A 20731-nucleotide genomic window follows, 5' to 3' on the forward strand; every position below is an offset into this window, starting at 1 on the left:
GTGACGAGCTGCGCCAGTTCCTGCTCAGCAACGGTATAGCCTCGAGCAGGACGACCAGCTACAACCCCCGGGGGAACGGGCAAGAAGAGAGGGAGAACGGCACGGTCTGGAAGACCGTCCTACTGGCCCTACGGTCCAGGGACCTCCCAGTTTCACGGTGGCAGGAGGTCCTCCCGGACGCCCTCCATCCATCCGGTCACTACTGTGTACTAGCTCTAACCAAACGCCTCATGAGCGCCTCCTTGTCTTCCCCAGGAAGTCCTCCTCTGGAACGTCGCTGCCGACCTGGCTGGCGGCCCCAGGACCCAGCTTGCTCCGAAAACATGTGCGGGCGCACAAGTCGGACCCGTTGGTCGAAAGGGTGCACCTCCTTCACGCGAACCCGCAGTACGCTTACGTGGAGTACCCCAACGGCCGACAGGACACGGTCTCCCTGCGAGATCTGGCGCCCACCGGCAACCCCCCCCCCCCCCCCCCCCCCCCCGACACCAATCACCTCCTCCCTGCCACCGCCGCACCCCGCGACCGCCCCTTCCCAGGAGGATCGGTCCTCCTCCCAGGCCCAACCAGGAGTGAAGCCCAAGCTGAAACCGTAAGGCTCCCGGTGACGACAACACCGGAACAAGCACCACCACCACCGGGGCCGAGGCGATCGACACGGACGACCAGACCGCCCGACCGACTCGTGGCGTCGATCTAACACTACAATATGTGGACTTTTAAAGAGAACATTTTGTCTTTTTCTCCTGACGATTACTGTAAATAGTTCGAAACCAAAAAACCTTGTACATACTGTAATAACATGCGAAAGTTTTCCTCCCAGGACCAACATTGTAAACCCTTACCACCATGCGAAGCATCACCCCGCCGGGTTCATTTTTAACAAGGGGTGAATGTGGTAGTATTCATTAGGGGTCATGTGGGACTGTGAAGCCGTGATGTCATTGGCTGACAGATCCCGGGTCCTGGTTGGCCGTTGACCTCTAGCTCCGCCCTGAAGGCGGAGTATAAGAACCAGGAGTCCTCCCCCGCAGGCCAGTCTACTACTGAACTGCGGGGTAACAGTCACGCTTAATAAAGCCTCATCGACTTCACTCTATTCGTCTCTCGGACTCTTTGTGCACTACAATGTAATTGCAAATTTGCACTGTTCCAACAAGATTACAATTCAGGACAATGAGGCGTGAAGAGGTTGGAGTCATTTGGCCAATCGAATTTGCTCTGCCATTTAATGAGACCATGAGTGATCTGAAATGATAATCTTAAACTCCACTTCCCTGCCTTATCCCCATTACCTTTGATTCCCTTACAAATTAACCATATGACGATCTCAGCTTTGAACATACAAACGACTTAAACCCTACAAGTCTATGCGGTAAACAGTTCCGCAGATTCACTACCCTCTGGGAGAAGAAGATTCTCCTCAGGTCTCTCTTGAATTAGGATCTTACTCTGAGATTGTTCCCTATTGTCCTGGGCTCTCCAACAGTGGGAAACAAACTCTCAGTATTTACCCTCTCAGGTGCCCTGAGATTCCTGTAAGTCTCAATAAGTTTGTGTCTCATTCTTCTAAACTCCAATGTGTACAGACCCAACCTTCTCATCGGCTTTTCATACGGAAATCACTTCATCCCCGAGAGCAATCGAGTGAACCTTCTCTGGACTGCCTCCAATACCAGTATATGTTTCCTTAGATCTGGGCAGCAAAACTGTTCATAGTATTCCTGGTGTGGTCGAACAAATTCCTTGTTTCGGTTATTTTTAAAAGACTTGCCTATTTTTATATTCCATTTCCCTGGATATAAAGGCCAACATTCCATTTCCTTCCCTATTACCGGATGAAATATGGTTCACCTCCTTCTGGAGGGAAATCTGCCGTTCTGACATGTGACTCCAGACTCACAGCAACGTGGTTGACTTTTAAATACCTTCTGAACAATAAGAGCAACAAAACATCCACCTCCCGTAAATAAGTTAAACAAAACCATTCTTCTCTGGGTCAGCTGTTTCTACATTGCATGGAGTGAGTGGTCTGTCTGTTTTACTAATTTAGTCGCGTGAGAATGTAAAGATTGCTGCTGTTCGATGGACAGTTTGGTTAGGGGTGAACCGTTGCAATCATTCCTCTTCCCCCAATTACTCGAACATTAACAGGTATCAGCGCGATACTGGTATGCAAGCAACATAATATGTCTCTGGGGTTATTCCAGTCCTCTATATAGTTACTGACTATTGTACTCAGTAAAGTAATGGAAAATAATCAATTTGCTTTATTGATATTTAATCACCTTCCCAAAAACGTTCCTGGGAATCTATGCATCATGACAGATGGTTTTTTTGGGGGTGTCTATTAATCAGGATTGCTGTTGCTTGGAGGTTGTTCAACCACCCACATTTCCAATTAATAACGTTTTTAAAGATTGGATCTTATCCACTTTTCTGAGGGATTACACATTGCGCCTGTACGAATATCTGTCCCCATGCCAGTGAGGTGGTTGCTACTGAGGGGGCAAAGCTATAACTGAGGAATAGACAGAGCAGAGTGTCAGAGTTTCACAGCATCATTTGTTCACATTTCCCCAGTTTGGGTTTCCACTGGGAGCCCCGGTTTCTGCCTATCGTCCAAAGATGTGCAGGTTAGGTGGATTGGCCATGACAAGTTGTCACCTAGTATCCAACGATGTGTGGGTTAGTTAGCGTTTTGGGCTTGCAGGGAGAGGGCGTGAGTCTGGCACTCGGTAGCGTGATCTTTCAGAGGGTAGAAGCAGACTCGATGGGCCGAATGGCCCACTGTAGGGATTCTAGATTGCTATTCTATTCTGTGTTTCCACTACGGCGGGCAGACGAATGTCTGTAACTGATAACATTAAGGAACAGTTAACAATTCATACAAATATTTAAATTCCCTCAGTTATGAAATCATCCGAGTTGACGTAATCTTACTTTCTCCAGTTCAACAATACCACTTTTTTGCAAGACGCAGTACACATTCTTCACAGTAATCACACCCTGTATATCCAATAATCTGTGTTGCTGACTCAAAGCCCGTTGCTTTTTATTTCAAAATGTATTCTTCCAGGAATGAAACCAGTGTTTTGTTTGTGCTGGCTTGGACTTGTTCACGCGTGTTGCTGCTTTGACATGTTCAATCTGTTTCCTGAACCGCTAAACCTTTGATTCAATTCAGATGTTTATTTTCCAGAGAATATTTTAGAAACTGATTGATTCTGTCAAGGTCCCCCTCCTGTCACTTAGCTGTATTCAACTTAGCCACTCACTGAAAATCCAACTGTAAAACAATATTAATCATTCAGAATGAATTCAAGCATTCTTTTCATTCCGTATCTGCCTTCAGCTAAGTATACTTTGACCGGTTAGCAAATTTTGAAAATGCCTTTCTGCTTCTCGATTCTGTTTTATTTTCAATGTTGAAGGTCAGTGACTCAAGCGGCAACCATTCTAGAACACCATTCCCAACTTCCAGCAATCTGAGTCAACTTTAGCCCCTTCTGACTGTTTGCTCTACTTTAATGCCAGCTTCCTCTCCATTCTGTTTCTCCATCTTTAACTCCAATTGCCCCGAGATCAATAATAAATATCTTATTTTGCAACTTGCAGGATTCCTTACGAAAATAAGAGTTGAGAACCCATCTCACTGATCAAAACTAAAATTTCTGACAGCTATTGAACTGATTCAAAAATGTTGGTCAAGAATGACACTGTTTTTTCAATATGTGCTGATTATATTGTGGTTCCCCAGACTTAATTCGAAAATATGTTTTATTCAAGTATTTGCCTACCACTGACAATTTGTTAATTATTAGTAGGAATAATTGAGAATGAGATTTTGGAAGGCTGATCAAAAGGGATGCGATCAATCTGTTCGAAAGACAGGATCCTTGTTAGGATGAGCATGGTGCAGATGATGTTTATTTCGAGCTAAAAAGCAGCAAAGACCGAGCAAGTATTTTTCGAAGTTCAAAGACCACCAAACAGTGGTGATAACTTGAGGTATGGCCAAAATCAGGAATTTACTGGCGCATGGAAGAAAGGAACAAGTATATAAACAAATAACGAGTGAATATAGTTCTCACTAACACTGTAGAGGACGAAATCTTGGAATGTGAATCTGATAGATTCTTAGAGCAGCATGTCAAGGAAATAGCAAAGGAACAGGGTAGAGGTATGGCCAAAATCAGGAATTTACTGGCGCATGGAAGAAAGGAACAAGTATATAAACAAATAACGAGTGAATATAGTTCTCACTAACACTGTAGAGGACGAAATCTTGGAATGTGAATCTGATAGATTCTTAGAGCAGCATGTCAAGGAAATAGCAAAGGAACAGGGTATTTTAGATTGAGAATTACTAAATGAGGAAGGGCTAATGAACAATATTCTGATAAAGGAACATTTGATGAAGAGTGAGCAGGAGATGCAGAATGCACCGTTAAGCTGAAAGCGATTTCACTCAAATTGAAATTCGGCGCGTAAAGCTAAACAATTGAAAAAATGACGGTATGGAGAGTAGCTTAGTGGTGGTGGATTAAGGAAAATGCATTAGAAGACACGTTGGAGGACAGGCAAAGATATTATTTAAAGCCAAAAATAATAAGGCAACATTTTCAACAGGTACACATTCCATGAAGTACAACGAAGCAAAAGAATAGATGAGACAACTGGAGATAGCAGTAGAAATTTGATTGTTTTCGATCAGAGGAAGAAGCGTACAAAGTTGTCAAAAAATAATTATGCCTGAAATTACGAGCGTCTTAGAATTCAGGAAGGAAAGGCCAAACAACTGACATGGAAGGGCAGAATCGAATATAATAGTAAAGTATCTATTATAGCTACTTTATAATAGCTACTTTATAAAGGAGCTATTTATAAATATAAATATATAATTTATATGTTAAAAAACAAAAAAAGATAATTGCATAGTAACATTTCCTTTCGCGAGGTTCAGATGAAGAGTTGAGCGCTAAACAAATGCGGGTTCGTTACTGGAATAGACGGAATAAATTCTAACAGGGAACAGGAGATGGCAGATAAACTATATGATTAGTTTCTGTTTAAACTCCGGGGAAATACAAACCAGGTATGCTGGTACCAGTAGGCGGGAAAGCACCAGAATCTTTTGCCAGCACCCATGGCGTGCTGTCTCCTGAACCAGCAACAATGTTGTCAATATCTGCATGCCCTGATGATACCCGCCTAATGGTGATGCTTTATCCAACCCCCGCCGCCCCCCCCCCCCACCCCCAGGACAAGACAGCGCATAACCAGCGGGAGCGCATGAGAGCCAGAGAGGGTTCTCCGGTCCTGCACCCCCGAACACTTCACGGGCAGAGGGCCCTGGACCTCGCTGGGGGATCCACCACCCGGGAGATCACGCCATGCCAGGTCGGAGGTGCAGAAGCAAGTGAGAGAACCCTGCATGTCCTCCCCTCCCCCAACCCGTCACCGCCCCCCCCCCCCCCTCACACTCTGGCCACAGCCCCCAGATCCCAGCCCCCACCTCACACTCTGGCCACTGCACCCCCGATCCCATCCCCCCTCACACTCTGGCCACTGCACCCCAGATCCCATCCCCCCTCACACTCTGGCCACTGTACCCCTGATCCCATCCCCCCTCACACTCTGGCCACTGCACCGCCGATCCCATCCCCCCCCTCACACTCTGGCCACTGCACCCCAGATCCCATCCCCCCTCACACTGTGCACCCACCACCACCATACACCCAGGCCACCGTGTCTAGCGAACCCCGAATCTTTTATGATCCCCAGGGCCATCCGCCGAACCTTCCGGAATGTCTCGCCCAGGAAGCAGCGCAACGCCACCCACCGCAATGGCACCCAGGGACGCACGCCAGAGGTTGACAGTTGGTCGGACAGGAGGGCAGACCTCACAGTCTGGGACACAGGACCGGGATGCTGAGATCTCCGGGACAGATATTAGTCAGGGGCACAGGGTGGACAGTAATGCCGAAGCGAACATCACCCGCTGGATCAAACTCAAGACGACATGGCCCGCATGGAGCTTGCTCCAGGCCATGAGGGGGACCAGTACACAGACTTCTGTACAGATGATGACCTCGAGCTTGCGGCACTGCTGTCTCACACACCGTTCACCATCGCAGAGACACGCAACTCGGTTGGGCATATAAGTGATGAGGCTCCCGGGTCACGGTCTGGTGCGCACCCCACAGCCGAGCCGGTACAGCAGGTGGAGTTTGGAGCAGCCGAGGAGCTGGACGGCCGCAGGGCAGCCCAGGCCCAGCAACCAGCTGCCACCCAGACGGTTCCCGGGTTTCTGGATATAATTCACCCACCCGGACAACCGATGAGTATGGACACCCAGGGACTGAGTAACGGGATGACGGTCATCTTCCAGGACCTGCACACGCAGCTGGAGGAGATTATCCACGTCCAGGAGCAGGGAGTGGTGCCGCTCACCGCAGCCACCCAGGCCGACACAGCAAGGGTGGCGTCCACGGTGGAGGCAATGGGTGAAGGGGTTTTGGCCATGGGTCAGGTTCTGCAAGGCGTTGGGCTTCACGTGCACGCGTCATCCATGCCCCAGAGCGTGCTGCCCACTCACAGGTGGCCATGCGCCAGAGCCAACACGACATTGCCGCCGCTCTCTGGGCCCTGGCTGAGTCTCACCATGCCATGGCCCGGTCCCAGCAAGCAATGGCTCAGTCCCAGCAGTCGGTCGCGGAGAGCATTGACCGCCTGGCGCACGTGATGGATGGCGTCGCGCACTCACAGGTCGAGATCGCACAGACCTTGGCAGGAATGTGGCACTCCCTGGGCCCCGTCTCGGCGAACATTCGGACCGTGGTCGATACCACTGCAGGCCTCCAGGACGGGGGTACGACGGGGCATGTCTCCGAGCGCATCTCCATCCCACAGTCAGGCCCGGGTGCCACCGGGCTCCCCGAGGGAGGAGGAGGTTCTGGTGCCCATCCCGGTAGCTCCACCAAGGGATGTCCCGGTACACTCGGCCTCCCCCCGTTCCGTCCCTGGTGCATCTGGTGGGGAGCGGGCAGGTCAGGGTGGCACCACATCATCCAGCACGCCCGCAGAGCAGCCTGGCCCATCGACGCCCAGCAGCCCAGGAAACGTGTGCCGAAGGGGAGCCATGTCGAAGGGCGTGATTCACAGCAGTCCACCTCCACTCCTGCTGTACAATTTGGGAACACACCTAGACGTAGTGGTAGGGCCCGTAAGGCAAAGTCGTTAGGCACGTAAGAAGTTGGCACGGGTGCAGGGTACAGTCTAGTTGTAGTGGGTAGGGCACCTATGTTCACCACACGAATAAACACACTGTTAAATTTGACTTATAAGACTGTGTGCTATGCCCGGTGCCAGGGGGCTCGGGAGGGTGCCCGATTAGCGTTGTGGTACACGAGCCATTCAAGGTCTGTTCCGGATGTGGTGACCCTCCTTGCTGGACGCCTGTGCCGCACTGGCACCACCATCAGTGGATCCTCCTGCTCCACCTCCTCCTCCTCCTGCTCCCCCCAAGCACTTCCTCTTCATTCCTCTGCTGAACCGGCAACCGCTGCATCTGCAGCCACTGTGGGCCGTCCGACTCTATGCTGCCGGATGGCAAACTTCAGAACTGCGGCTCCAACCACGGCAGTGAACATCGCTGTCTGGTTTGCATACATGGTGACCTGCAGGAGAGTGGTGGGGGGGGGGGGGGGGGGGGGGGCGGAGCAGAGAAACAACATGTTACACGGAGGTTCTTCCACACCTCGTCAGCCGGGCTGCAGGGGATACCTGTGTGCCCCGGTGGGATGGTCGCGATGCAGATATGCAGCCAGCCTAACACCTGGTCACTGTCTGTGCCCAACGGTCAGTTCACACCGTACTGCTCACCAGTGTGCCGCTCGCCTGTGCCCATCAGCCACACGGCAAACTGCGGCCGTGTCCTCGTCACCGTCCTGCCATATCAGAGCGGCTGACATGTGGCATCCGCGGATGGACAATACCATCCACACTCTCCCTCACCCCCCTCCCACCTGCACACTCTCCCGCCCACCCTCCACCTGCACACTCTCCCCCCCCCACCTGCACACTCTCCCGCCCTCCCTCCCACCTGCACACTCTCCCACCCCCCCCCCCCCAACTGCACACTCTCCCGCCCTTCCTCCCACCTGCACACTCTCCCGCCCCCCCCCCCCTGCACACTCTCCCGCCCCCCCCACCTGCACACGCTCCCGCCCTCCCTCCCACCTGCATACTCTCCCGCCCCTCCCCCCCACACCTGTGCACTCTCCTGCCCTTCCTCCCACCTGCACACTCTCCCGCCCCCCCCCTTTGGCTGCAGCCTTCTAAGGTAAGCCGACCCGGTCTCCATGAGCTGTGTAACAGTCCGCTCACCTCCTCCCTACTCAGCGTCAGCCAGCACGACTGGCTGACGACTTTAAGTAGCAGGGGCGAAATTCTCCGAACCCCGCCGGGTCGGAGAATCGCCGGGGGCTGGCGTGAATCCCGCCACCGCCAGTTGCCGAAGTCTCCGGCACCGGAGATTCGGCGGGGGCGGGAATCGGGCCGCACCAGTTTGTGGGCCGCCCCCCCCGCACGATTCTCCGGCCCGGATGGGCCGAAGTCCCATCGCTAAAATGCCTGTCCCGCCAGCGTAAATTAAACCACCTACCTTACCGGCGGGACAAAGCAGCGCGGGCGGGCTCCGGGGTCGTGGGGGTGGGTGGGCGGGGCGATCTGGCTCCGGGGGTTGTCCCCACGGTGCCCTGGCCTGCGATCGGGGCCCACCGATCCGCGGGCGGGCCTGTGCCACTTTCCCTTCCGCCTCCGCCACAGTCTCCACCATGGCGGAGGCGGAAGAGACTCCCTCCACTGCGCATGCGTGGGAAGCTGTCAGCTGCCGCTGACACTCCCGTGCATGCGCCGCCCGGAGATGTCATTTCCGCGCCAGCTGGCGGGTCAACAAAGGCCTTTTCCGCCAGCTGGCGGGGTGGAAATTCGTCCGGCGCCGACCTAGCCCCTTAAGGTTGTGGTTCGGCCCCCAAAGATGGGGAGCATTCCGCACCTTTGGGGCGGCGCGATGCCTGTCTGATTTGTGCGCCAATCAGCGGACATCGCACCGTTTCCCGAGAATTTCACCCCCGGTGTGAATTGCGACGGCGTGAACTGGGGTCACGCCGTCGGGACTTCGGCCCATCCGGGCCTGAGAATACCAGGGGTGCTGGAGAATCGCCGTTTTGGGTGTCTTGTGCGATTCTCCGGCCTGCAGCCCGCGAAACTCGACCGGGCCATTCCCGCCGCTGAGGAGAATCGCGGGAGGGCATCGGACAGGCGTTGCGGGAAATTCTGGCGGCCCAGGCGATTCTCCCAACTGGCGTTGGAGTGGAGAATCGCGCCCATGCTGTTAGGTAATTTGGACAATACTGAAGCCGCCGTGAATTCCGCCACCCCCCCATCCCCGCCGAAGTCTCCAAAGGGAGAAATGTCGGCGGGGCGTTAATGGCCCCGCAACATTGGAGAATGGCACGGGTGGGCGATAGGCAGCCGATTTTGCACCTGCCGTTATTCTCCCGTCCTGATGGGCCGAAGTCCCGTCGACATGATGACGGGTCACGTCGACGTAAATCAAACCTCCTTTTAATTGGCGTCAACCTGTGCTCAAGGTTTCGCCGACCAGCGTGGAGGTGGGTGACGGCCTGGGGGGTTGGCCGCTGGGCAGGCAATGGCGTGGCCGCAGTCTGAATGTGTGGGGAGAGGTGTGTGTAGGTTGTGTGTGTGTGTGCGCGCGGCGGGGAGGAGGGTGGTTAGAGTGGGCTGGGCTCCGGGGGAGTGCCGGGAGGGAGGAGGGGGGGTCAGTGCCGGGGAGTGCCGGGGAGGATGGGGGTGTCCGAGCCGGGGAGGGGGATGGGGGGTCCGTACCGGGGAGGGGGATGGGGGGTCCGTGCCGGGGAGGGGGATAGGGGGTCCGTGCCTGGGAGGGGGAATGGGGGGTCCGTGCCGGGGAGGGGGATGGGGGGTCCGTGCCGCGGAGGGGGATGGGGGGTCCGTGCCGGGGAGGGGAATGGGGGTTCCGTGCTGGGGAGGGGGATGGGGGGTCGGTGCCGGGGAGGGGAATGGGGGGTCCGTGCCGGGCAGGGGGATGGGGGGGGGGGGTCTGTGCCGGGGAGGGCCGGGGAGGGGGATGGGGGGGTCCGTGCCGGGGAGGAGGATGGGGGTTCTGTGCTGGGGAGGGAGATGGGGGGTCCGTGCCGGGGAGGGGGATGGGGAGTCCGTGCCGGGGAAGGGGATGGGCGGGGGACCGTGCCGGGGAGGGCCGGGGAGGGGGATGGGGGTGTCCGTGCCGGGGAGGAGGATGGGGGTTCCGTGCCGGGGAGGGAGATGGGGGTCCGTGCCGTGGAGGGGGATGGTGGGTCCGTGCCGGGGAGGGGAATGGGGGTTCCGTGCCGGGGAGGGGGATGGGGGGTTCGTGCCGTGGAGGGTGATGGGGGTCCGTGCCGGGGAGGGGGAATGGGGGGGGTCCGTGCCCGGGAGGGGGATGGGGGTCCGTGCCGGGGCGGGGGAATGGGGGGTCCGTGCCGGGGAGGGGGATGGGGGAAGTCCGTGCCCGGGAGGGCCGGGGAGGGGTATGGGTTGTCCGTGCCGTGGAGGGGGATGGGGGTCCGTGCCGGGGAGGGGGATGGGGGGTCCGTGCTGCGGAGGGTGATGGGGGGTCCGTGCCGGGGAGGGGGAATGGGGGGTCTGTGCCGGGGAGCGCCGGGGAGGAGGATGGGGGTTCCGTGCCGGGGAGCAGGATGGGGAGTCCGTGCCGGGGAGGAGGATGGGGGTCGGTGCCGGGTAGGGGGTTGGGGGATCCGTGCCGGGGAGAGGGATGGGGGGGGGGGTCCGTGCCGGGGAGGGGGTTGGGGGTTCCGTGCCGGGGAGGGGGATGGGCGGTCCGTGCCGGGGAGGGGGATGGGGGGTCCGTGCCGGGGAGGGGGATGGGGGTCCGTGCCGGGGAGGGGGATGGGGGGTCCGTGCCGGGGAGGGAGATGGGGGATCCGTGCCGGGGAGGGGGATGGGTGGTCCGTGCCGGGGAGTGGGATGGGGGGGGGGGTCCGTGCCGGGGAGGGCCGGGGTGGGGGATGGGGGGTCCGTGCCGGGGAAGAAGATGGGGGGTACGTCTGGTGTGGGGGCTGGGAGGGGGGTCCGTGCCGGGGAGAGGGATGGGGGGTCCGTGCCGGGGAGGAGGAATGGGGGGTCCGTACCGGGGAGGGGGATGGGGGTGTCCGCGCCGGGGAGGGGGATGGGTGGCCGTGCCGGGGCGGGGAATGGGGGTCCGTGACGGGGAGGGGGAATGGGGGGGTCCGTGCCGGGGCGGGGAATGGGGGTTCCGTGCCGAGGAGGGGGATGGGGGTCCGTGCCGGGGAGGGGGATGGGGGTCCGTGACGGGGAGGGGGAATGGGGGGGTCCGTGCCGGGGAGGGGGATGGTGGTCCGTGCCGGGGAGGGTGTTAGGGGGGGTCCGTGCCGGGGAGGGGGATGGGGGGGGGTGTCCGTGCCCGGGAGGGCCATGGTTGGGGATGGGGGGTCCGTGCCGGGGAGGAGGATGGGGGTTCCGTGCCGGGGAGGGGGATGGGGGGGTCCTTGCCGGGGAGGAGGATGGGGGGGGGGTCCGTGCCGGGGAGGGAGATGGGGGGTCCGTGCGGGGGAGGGGAAATGGGGGGTCCGTGCGGGGAGGGGGTGGTTGGGGGGGTCCGTGCCGGGGAGGGGGGTCGGGGGACCGTGCCGGGGAGGTGGATGGGGTGTCCGTGCCGGGGAGGGTGATGGGGGTCCGTGCCGGGGAGGGGGATCGGGGGTCCGTGCCGGGGAGTGGGAGTGGGGGATCGGTGCCGGGGAGCGCCGGGGAGGGTGATGGGGAGTCCGTGCCGGGGAGGAGGATGGGGGGTCGGTGCCGGGGAGGGGGTTGGGGGATCGGTGCCGGGTAGAGGGTTGGGGGATCCGTGCCGGGGAGGGGGGTTGGGGGTTCTGTGCCGGGGAGGGGGATGGGGGGGCCCGTGCCGGGGAGGGGGAATGGGGGGGTCCGTGCCCGGGAGGGGGATGGGGGTCCGTGCCGGGGCGGGGGAATGGGGGGTCCGTGCCGGGGAGGGGGATGGGGGAAGTCCGTGCCCGGGAGGGCCGGGGAGGGGTATGGGTTGTCCGTGCCGTGGAGGGGGATGGGGGTCCGTGCCGGGGAGGGGGATGGGGGGGTCCGTGCCGCGGAGGGTGATGGGGGTCCGTGCCGGGGAGGGGGAATGGGGGGTCTGTGCCGGGGAGCGCCGGGGAGGAGGATGGGGGGTTCCGTGCCGGGGAGCAGGATGGGGAGTCCGTGCCGGGGAGGAGGATGGGGGTCGGTGCCGGGTAGGGGGTTGGGGGATCCGTGCCGGGGAGAGGGATGGGGGGGGGTCCGTGCCGGGGAGGGGGTTGGGGGTTCCGTGCCGGAGAGGGGGATGGGCGGTCCGTGCCGGGGAGGGGGATGGGGGGGTCCGTGCCGGGGAGGGGGATGGGGGGTCCGTGCCGGGGAGGAGGAATGGGGGGGTCCGTACCGGGGAGGGGGATGGGGGTGTCCGCGCCGGGGAGGGGGATTGGGGGGGGGGGTCCGTGCCGGGGGGGGGGGGCCGGGGTGGGGGATGGGGGGTCCGTGCCGGGGAGGCGGATGGGGGGTACGTCCGGGGTGGGGGATGGGAGGGGGTCCGTGCCGGGGAGGGGGATGGGGGGTCCGTGCCGGGGAGGAGGAATGGGGGGTCCGTGCCGGGGAGAGGGAATGGGGGTCCGTGCCAGGGAGGGGGAATGGGGGGCGTCCGTGCCGGGGAGGGGGATGGGGGTCCGTGCCGGGGAGGGGGAATGGGGGGGTCCGTGCCGGGGAGGGGGATGGGGGTCCGTGCCGGGGAGGGGGATGGGGGTCCGTGCCGGGGAGGAGGATGCGGGTTCCGTGCCGGGGAGGGGAATGGGGGGTCCGTGCCAGTGAGGAGGATGGGGGGGTCCGTGCCGGGGAGGGAGATGGGGGGTCCGTGCGGGGAGGGGGAATGGGGGGTCCGTGCGGGGGAGGGGGGGGTGGGGCGTCCGTGCCGGGGAGGGGGATCGGGGGTCCGTGCCGCGGAGGGGGATGGGGGGGTCCGTGCCGGGGAGGGGGAGGGGGGGTCCGTGCCTTGGAGAGGGATGGGGGGTCCTTGCCGGGGAGGAGGATGGGGGGTGGGTCCGTGCCGGGGAGGGAGATGGGGGGTCCGTGCGGGGGAGGGGAAATGGGGGGTCCGTGCGGGGAGGGGGATGGGGGGTCCGTGCCGGGGAGGGAGATGGGGGATCCGTGCCGGGGAGGGGGATGGGTGGTCCGTGCCGGGGAGGAGGATGGGGGTTCCGTGCCGGGGAAGGAGATGGGGGGTCCGTGCCGGGGAGGAGGATGGGGGGTCCGTGCCGGGGAGGGAGATGGGGGTCCGTGCCGTGGAGGGGGATGGGGGGTCCGTGCCGGGGAATGGAATGGGGGTTCCGTGCCCGGGAGGGGGATGGGGGGTCCGTGGCGTGGAGGGTGATGGGGGTCCGTGCCGGGGGGAGGGGGAATGGGGGGGGTCCGTGCCCGGGAGGGGGATGGGGGTCCGTGCCGGGGCGGGGGAATGGGGGATCCGTGCCAGGGAGGGGGATGGGGGAAGTCCGTGCCCGGGAGGGCCGGGGAGTGGTATGGGTTGTCTGTGCCGTGGAGGGGGATGGGGGTCCGTGCCGGGGAGGGGGATGGGGGGTCCGTGCCGCGGAGGGTGATGGGGGGTCCGTGCCGGGGAGGGGGAATGGGGGGTCTGTGCCGGGGAGCGCCGGGGAGGAGGATGGGGGTTCCGTGCCGGGGAGCAGGATGGGGAGTCCGTGCCGGGGAGGAGGATGGGGGTCGGTGCCGGGTAGGGGGTTGGGGGATCCGTGCCGGGGAGAGGGATGGGGGGGGTCCGTGCCGGGGAGGGGGTTGGGGGTTCCGTGCCGGAGAGGGGGATGGGCGGTCCGTGCCGGGGAGGGGGATGGGGGGTCCGTGCCGGGGAGGGGGATGGGGGGTCCGTGCCGGGGAGGAGGAATGGGGGGTCCGTACCGGGGAGGGGGATGGGGGTGTCCGCGCCGGGGAGGGGGATTGGGGGGGGGGGGTCCGTGCCGGGGGGGGGGGCCGGGGTGGGGGATGGGGGGTCCGTGCCGGGGAGGCGGATGGGGGGTACGTCCGGGGTGGGGGATGGGAGGGGGTCCGTGCCGGGGAGGGGGATGGGGGGTCCGTGCCGGGGAGGAGGAATGGGGGGTCCGTGCCGGGGAGAGGGAATGGGGGTCCGTGCCAGGGAGGGGGAATGGGGGGCGTCCGTGCCGGGGAGGGGGATGGGGGTCCGTGCCGGGGAGGGGGAATGGGGGGGTCCGTGCCGGGGAGGGGGATGGGGGTCCGTGCCGGGGAGGGGGATGGGGGTCCGTGCCGGGGAGGAGGATGCGGGTTCCGTGCCGGGGAGGGGAATGGGGGGTCCGTGCCAGTGAGGAGGATGGGGGGGTCCGTGCCGGGGAGGGAGATGGGGGGTCCGTGCGGGGAGGGGGAATGGGGGGTCCGTGCGGGGGAGGGGGGGGGTGGGGCGTCCGTGCCGGGGAGGGGGATCGGGGGTCCGTGCCGCGGAGGGGGATGGGGGGGTCCGTGCCGGGGAGGGGGAGGGGGGGGTCCGTGCCTTGGAGAGGGATGGGGGGTCCTTGCCGGGGAGGAGGATGGGGGGTGGGTCCGTGCCGGGGAGGGAGATGGGGGGTCCGTGCGGGGGAGGGGAAATGGGGGGTCCGTGCGGGGAGGGGGATGGGGGGTCCGTGCCGGGCAGGGAGATGGGGGATCCGTGCCGGGGAGGGGGATGGGTGGTCCGTGCCGGGGAGGAGGATGGGGGTTCCGTGCCGGGGAAGGAGATGGGGGGGTCCGTGCCGGGGAGGAGGATGGGGGGTCCGTGCCGGGGAGGGAGATGGGGGTCCGTGCCGTGGAGGGGGATGGGGGGTCCGTGCCGGGGAATGGAATGGGGGTTCCGTGCCCGGGAGGGGGATGGGGGGTCCGTGGCGTGGAGGGTGATGGGGGTCCGTGCCGGGAGGGGGAATGGGGGGGGTCCGTGCCCGGGAGGGGGATGGGGGTCCGTGCCGGGGCGGGGGAATGGGGGATCCGTGCCAGGGAGGGGGATGGGGGAAGTCCGTGCCCGGGAGGGCCGGGGAGTGGTATGGGTTGTCTGTGCCGTGGAGGGGGATGGGGGTCCGTGCCGGGGAGGGGGATGGGGGGTCCGTGCCGCGGAGGGTGATGGGGGGTCCGTGCCGGGGAGGGGGAATGGGGGGTCTGTGCCGGGGAGCGCCGGGGAGGAGGATGGGGGTTCCGTGCCGGGGAGCAGGATGGGGAGTCCGTGCCGGGGAGGAGGATGTGGGTCGGTGCCGGGTAGGGGGTTGGGGGATCCGTGCCGGGGAGAGGGATGGGGGGGGTCCGTGCCGGGGGAGGGGGTTGGGGGTTCCGTGCCGGGGGAGGGGGTTGGGCGGGTCCGTGCCGGGGAGGGGGATGGGGGGTCCGTGCCGGGGAGGGGGATGGGGGGTCCGTGCCGGGGAGGGGGATGGGGGGTCCGTGCCGGGGAGGGAGATGGGGGATCCGTGCCGGGGAGGGGGATGGGTGGTCCGTGCCGGGGAGTGGGATGGGGGCGGGGTCCGTGCCGGGGAGGGCCGGGGTGGGGGATGGGGGTTCCGTGCCGGGGAAGAAGATGGGGGGTACGTCCGGTGTGGGGGCTGGGAGGGGGGTCCGTGCCGGGGAGAGGGATGGGGGGTCCGTGCCGGGGAGGAGGAATGGGGGGTCCGTACCGGGGAGGGGGATGGGGGTGTCCGCGCCGGGGAGGGGGATGGGTGGCCGTGCCGGGGCGGGGAATGGGGGGTCCGTGACGGGGAGGGGGAATGGGGGGGTCCGTGCCGGGGAGGGGGATGGTGGTCCGTGCCGGGGAGGGGGTTAGGGGGGTCCGTGCCGGGGAGGGGGATGGGGGGGGGGTGTCCGTGCCCGGGAGGGCCGTGGTTGGGGATGGTGGGTCCGTGCCGGGGAGGAGGATGGGGGTTCCGTGCCGGGGAGGGGGATGGGGGGTCCTTGCCGGGGAGGAGGATGGGGGGGGGTCCGTGCCGGGGAGGGAGATGGGGGGTCCGTGCGGGGGAGGGGAAATGGGGGGTCCGTGCGGGGGACGGGGGGGTTTGGGGGGTCCGTGCCGGGGAGGGGGGATCGGGGGACCGTGACGGCGAGGTGGATGGGGTGTACGTGCCGGGGAGGGTGATGGGGGTCCGTGCCGGGGAGGGGGATCGGGGGTCCGTGCCGGGGAGTGGGAGTGGGGGATTGGTGCCGGGGAGCGCCGGGGAGGGTGATGGGGAGTCCGTGCCGGGAGGAGTATGGGGGGTCGGTGCCGGGGAGGGGGTTGGGGGATCAGTGCCGGGTAGAGGGTTGGGGGATCCGTGCCGGGGAGGGGGTTGGGGGTTCCGTGCCGGGGAGGAGGATGGGGGGTCCGTGCCGTGGAGGGGGAATGGGGGGGTCCGTGCCCGGGAGGGGGATGGGGGTCCATGCCGGGGCGGGGGAATGGGGGGTCCGTGCCGGGGAGGGGAATGGGGGAAGTCCGTGCCCGGGAGGGCCGGGGAGGGGTATGGGTTGTCCGTGCCGTGGAGGGGGATGCGGGTCCGTGCCGGGGAGGGGGATGGGGGGTCCGTGCCGCGGAGGGTGATGGGGGGTCCGTGCCGGGGAGGGGGAATGGGGGGTCTGTGCCGGGGAGCGCCAGGGAGGAGGATGGGGGTTCCGTGCCGGGGAGCAGGATGGGGAGTCCGTGCCGGGGAGGAGGATGGGGGTCGGTGCCGGGTAGGGGGTTGGGGGATCCGTGCCGGGGAGAGGGATGGGGGGGGGTCCGTGCCGGGGAGGGGGTTGGGGGTTCCGTGCCGGGGAGGGGGATGGGCGGTCCGTGCCGGGGAGGGGGATGGGGCGTCCGTGCCAGGGAGGGGGATGGGGGGTCCGTGCCGGGGAGGAGGAATGGGGGTCCGTACCGGGGAGGGGGATGGGGGTGTCCGCGCCGGGGAGGGGGATGGGGGGGGGGTCCGTGCCGGGGGGGGCCGGGGTGGGGGATGGGGGGTCCGTGCCGGGGAGGAGGATGGTGGGCACGTCCGGGGTGGGGGATGGGAGGGGGTCCGTGCCGGGGAGGGGGATGGGGGGTCCGTGCCGGGGAGGAGGAATGGGGGGTCCGTGCCGGGGAGAGGGAATGGGGGTCCGTGCCAGGGAGGGGGAATGGGGGGCGTCCGTGCCGGGGAGGGGGATGGGGGTCCGTGCCGGGGAGGGGGAATGGGGGGTCCGTGCCGGGGAGGGGGATGGGGGTCCGTGCCGGGGAGGGGGATGGGGGTCCGTGCCGGGCAGGAGGATGCGGGTTCCGTGCCGGGGAGGGGGATGGGGGGTCCGTGCCAGGGAGGAGGATGGGGGGGTCCGTGCCGGGGAGGGAGATGGGGGGGGTCCGTGCGGGGGAGGGGGAATGGGGGGTCCGTGCGGGGGAGGGGGGGGGTGGGGCGTCCGTGCCGGGGAGGGGGATCGGGGGTCCGTGCCGCGGAGGGGGATGGGGGGGGTCCGTGCCGGGGAGGGGGAGGGGGGGTCCGTGCCTTGGAGGGGGATGGGGGGTCCGTGCCGGGGAGGGGGATGGGGGGTCCGTGCCGGGGAGGGGGATGGAGGGTCCGTGCCGGGGAGGGTGATGGGGGGTCCGTGCCGGGGAGGGGGATGTGGGGGTTTGTGCCGGGGAGCGCTGGGGAGGGTGATGGGGAGTCCGTGCCGGGGAGTAGGATGTGGGGTCCGTGCCGGAGAGGGGGTTGGGGATCAGTGCCGGGGAGAGGGATGGGGGGTCCGTGCCGGGGAGGGGGATGGTGGGTCCGTGCCGCAGAGGGTGATGGGGGGTCAGTGCCGGGGAGAGGGATGGGGGGTCTGTGCCGGGGAGCGCCGGGGAGGGTGATGGGGAGTCCGTGCCGGGGAGTAGGATGGGGGGTCCGTGCCGGTGAGGGGGATGGGGGGGTCCGTGCCGGGGAGGGGGATGGGGGGTCCGTGCCGGGTAGGGGGATTGGGGGTCCGTGCCGGGGAGGTGGATGGGGGGGGTCCGTGTCGGGGAGGGCCGGGGTGGGGGATGGGGGGTCCGTGCCGGGGAGGAGGATGGGGGGTACGTCCGGGGTGGGGGATGTGAGGGGGATCCGTGCCGGGGAGGAGGATGGGGGGTCCGTGCCGGGAAGGAGGAATGGGGGGTCCGTACCGGGGTGGGGGATGGGGGGGGGGTCCGTGCCGGGGAGGGGGATGGGGGTGTCCGCGCCGGGGAGGGGGATGGGGGGGGGGGTCCGTGCCGGGGGGGGGCCGGGGTGGGGGATGGGGGGTCCGTGCCGGGGAGGAGGATGGGGGGCACGTCCGGGGTGGGGGATGGGAGGGGGTCCGTGCCGGGGAGGGGGATGGGGGGTCCGTGCCGGGGAGGAGGAATGGGGGGTCCGTGCCGGGGAGAGGGAATGGGGGTCCGTGCCAGGGAGGGGGAATGGGGGGCGTCCGTGCCGGGGAGGGGGATGGGGGTCCGTGCCGGGGAGGGGGAATGGGGGGTCCGTGCCGGGGAGGGGGATGGGGGTCCGTGCCGGGGAGGGGGATGGGGGTCCGTGCCGGGCAGGAGGATGCGGTTTCCGTGCCGGGGAGGGGGATGGGGGGTCCGTGCCAGGGAGGAGGATGGGGGGGTCCGTGCCGGGGAGGGAGATGGGGGGTCCGTGCGGGGGAGGGGGAATGGGGGGTCCGTGCGGGGGAGGGGGGGGTGGGGCGTCCGTGCCGGGGAGGGGGATCGGGGGTCCGTGCCGCGGAGGGGGATGGGGGGGTCCGTGCCGGGGAGGGGGAGGGGGGGTCCGTGCCTTGGAGGGGGATGGGGGGTCCGTGCCGGGGAGGGGGATGGGGGGTCCGTGCCGGGGAGGGGGATGGGTTGTCCGTGCCTTGGAGGGGGATGGGGGTCCGTGCCGGGGAGGGGGATGGGGGGTCCGTGCCGGGGAGGGTGATGGGGGGTCCGTGCCGGGGAGGGGGATGTGGGGGTTTGTGCCGGGGAGCGCCGGGGAGGGTGATGGGGAGTCCGTGCCGGGGAGTAGGATGTGGGGTCCGTGCCGGAGAGGGGGTTGGGGATCAGTGCCGGGGAGAGGGATGGGGGGTCCGTGCCGGGGAGGGGGATGGTGGGTCCGTGCCGCAGAGAGTGATGGGGGGTCAGTGCCGGGGAGAGGGATGGGGGGTCTGTGCCGGGGAGCGCCGGGGAGGGTGATGGGGAGTCCGTGCCGGGGAGTAGGATGGGGGGTCCGTGCCGGTGAGGGGGATGGGGGGGTCCGTGCCGGGGAGGGGGATGGGGGGTCCGTGCCGGGTAGGGGGATTGGGGGTCCGTGCCGGGGAGGTGGATGGGGGGGGTCCGTGTCGGGGAGGGCCGGGGTGGGGGATGGGGGGTCCGTGCCGGGGAGGAGGATGGGGGGTACGTCCGGGGTGGGGGATGTGAGGGGGATCCGTGCCGGGGAGGAGGATGGGGGGGTCCGTGCCGGGAAGGAGGAATGGGGGGTCCGTACCGGGGTGGGGGATGGGGGGGGGGGGTCCGTGCCGGGGAGGGCCGTGGAGGGGGATGGGGGTCCGTGCCGGAGAGGAGGATTGGGGGTCCGTGCCGGGGAGGAGGAAGGGGGGGTGTCCATGCCGGGGAGGAGGATGGGGGGGGTCCGTGCCGGGGAGGGGGATGGGGGGTTCGTACCGGGGAGCAGGATGGGGGCTCCGTGCCGGGGAGGGGGATGGGGGTTCCGTGCCGGGGAGGGGGTTGGGGGGGTCCGTGCCGGGGATGGGGATGGGTTGTCCGTGCCGTGGAGGGGGATGGGGGACCGTGCCGGTGAGGGGGATTGGGGGTTCCGTGCCGGGGAGGGGGATGGGGGGGTTCGTACCGGGCTGCCCAGGCTGTAGGGACACCTGACCAACAGGACGAGCAGGGAGAGGAGGACTTCACTGCCCCATGGCAGTCATACCAGGACCTCACGGACTGGGAATGCAGGAGGAGACTCCGGATGAGCCGGGAAACCGTGGCACACATCTGCCACCTGCTGGCACACCAGTCACCGTGTGGCACTGGCGGGGGACACCCTCTCCCCGTGTCCGTCAAGGTTACGGTGGCCTTGAACCTTTATGTAACGGGGTCATTCAAGGCACCGAGTGGGGCCCTCTCCAACATATGGCAAACTTCGGTGCACCGGTGCATCCGGGCAGTGACAGACGCCCTATATGCCATGGCGCACCATTACATCTGCTTCCCTGTGGACCGGGACAGCCAAGATGCCCGGGCTGTGGGCTTCTCTGCCGTGGCTGGGTTCCCCATGGTCCAGGGCGCGATTGATGGGATGCACGTCGCCGTGCGGCCACCTGCAGATATCAGGGCCGTGTTCACCAATAGGAAGGGGACCTATTCGATGAACATACAGGTGGTCTGCGACCACCACATGATGATACTGCACGTCTGCGCCCGTTACCCGGGCAGTGTACACGTCTCATACATGTTGTCGCGGTGATCCACCCCAAAGTGCCATGGACTCAGAGTCGGACGATGTGCACGACACAACGCCACTGCTGTCACCAACACCCTCCACCATTGCAGAAACACTCACCGCGGTTGGGCACTTTAATGATGAGGCGTCTGGTACACTCACTGGCACAACACAGACCTCCCGGTACAGCAGGTGGAGGTAGG

The sequence above is a fragment of the Scyliorhinus torazame genome, chromosome 4 (genome assembly GCF_047496885.1).
Source record: "Scyliorhinus torazame isolate Kashiwa2021f chromosome 4, sScyTor2.1, whole genome shotgun sequence".
Lineage (NCBI taxonomy): Eukaryota > Metazoa > Chordata > Chondrichthyes > Carcharhiniformes > Scyliorhinidae > Scyliorhinus > Scyliorhinus torazame.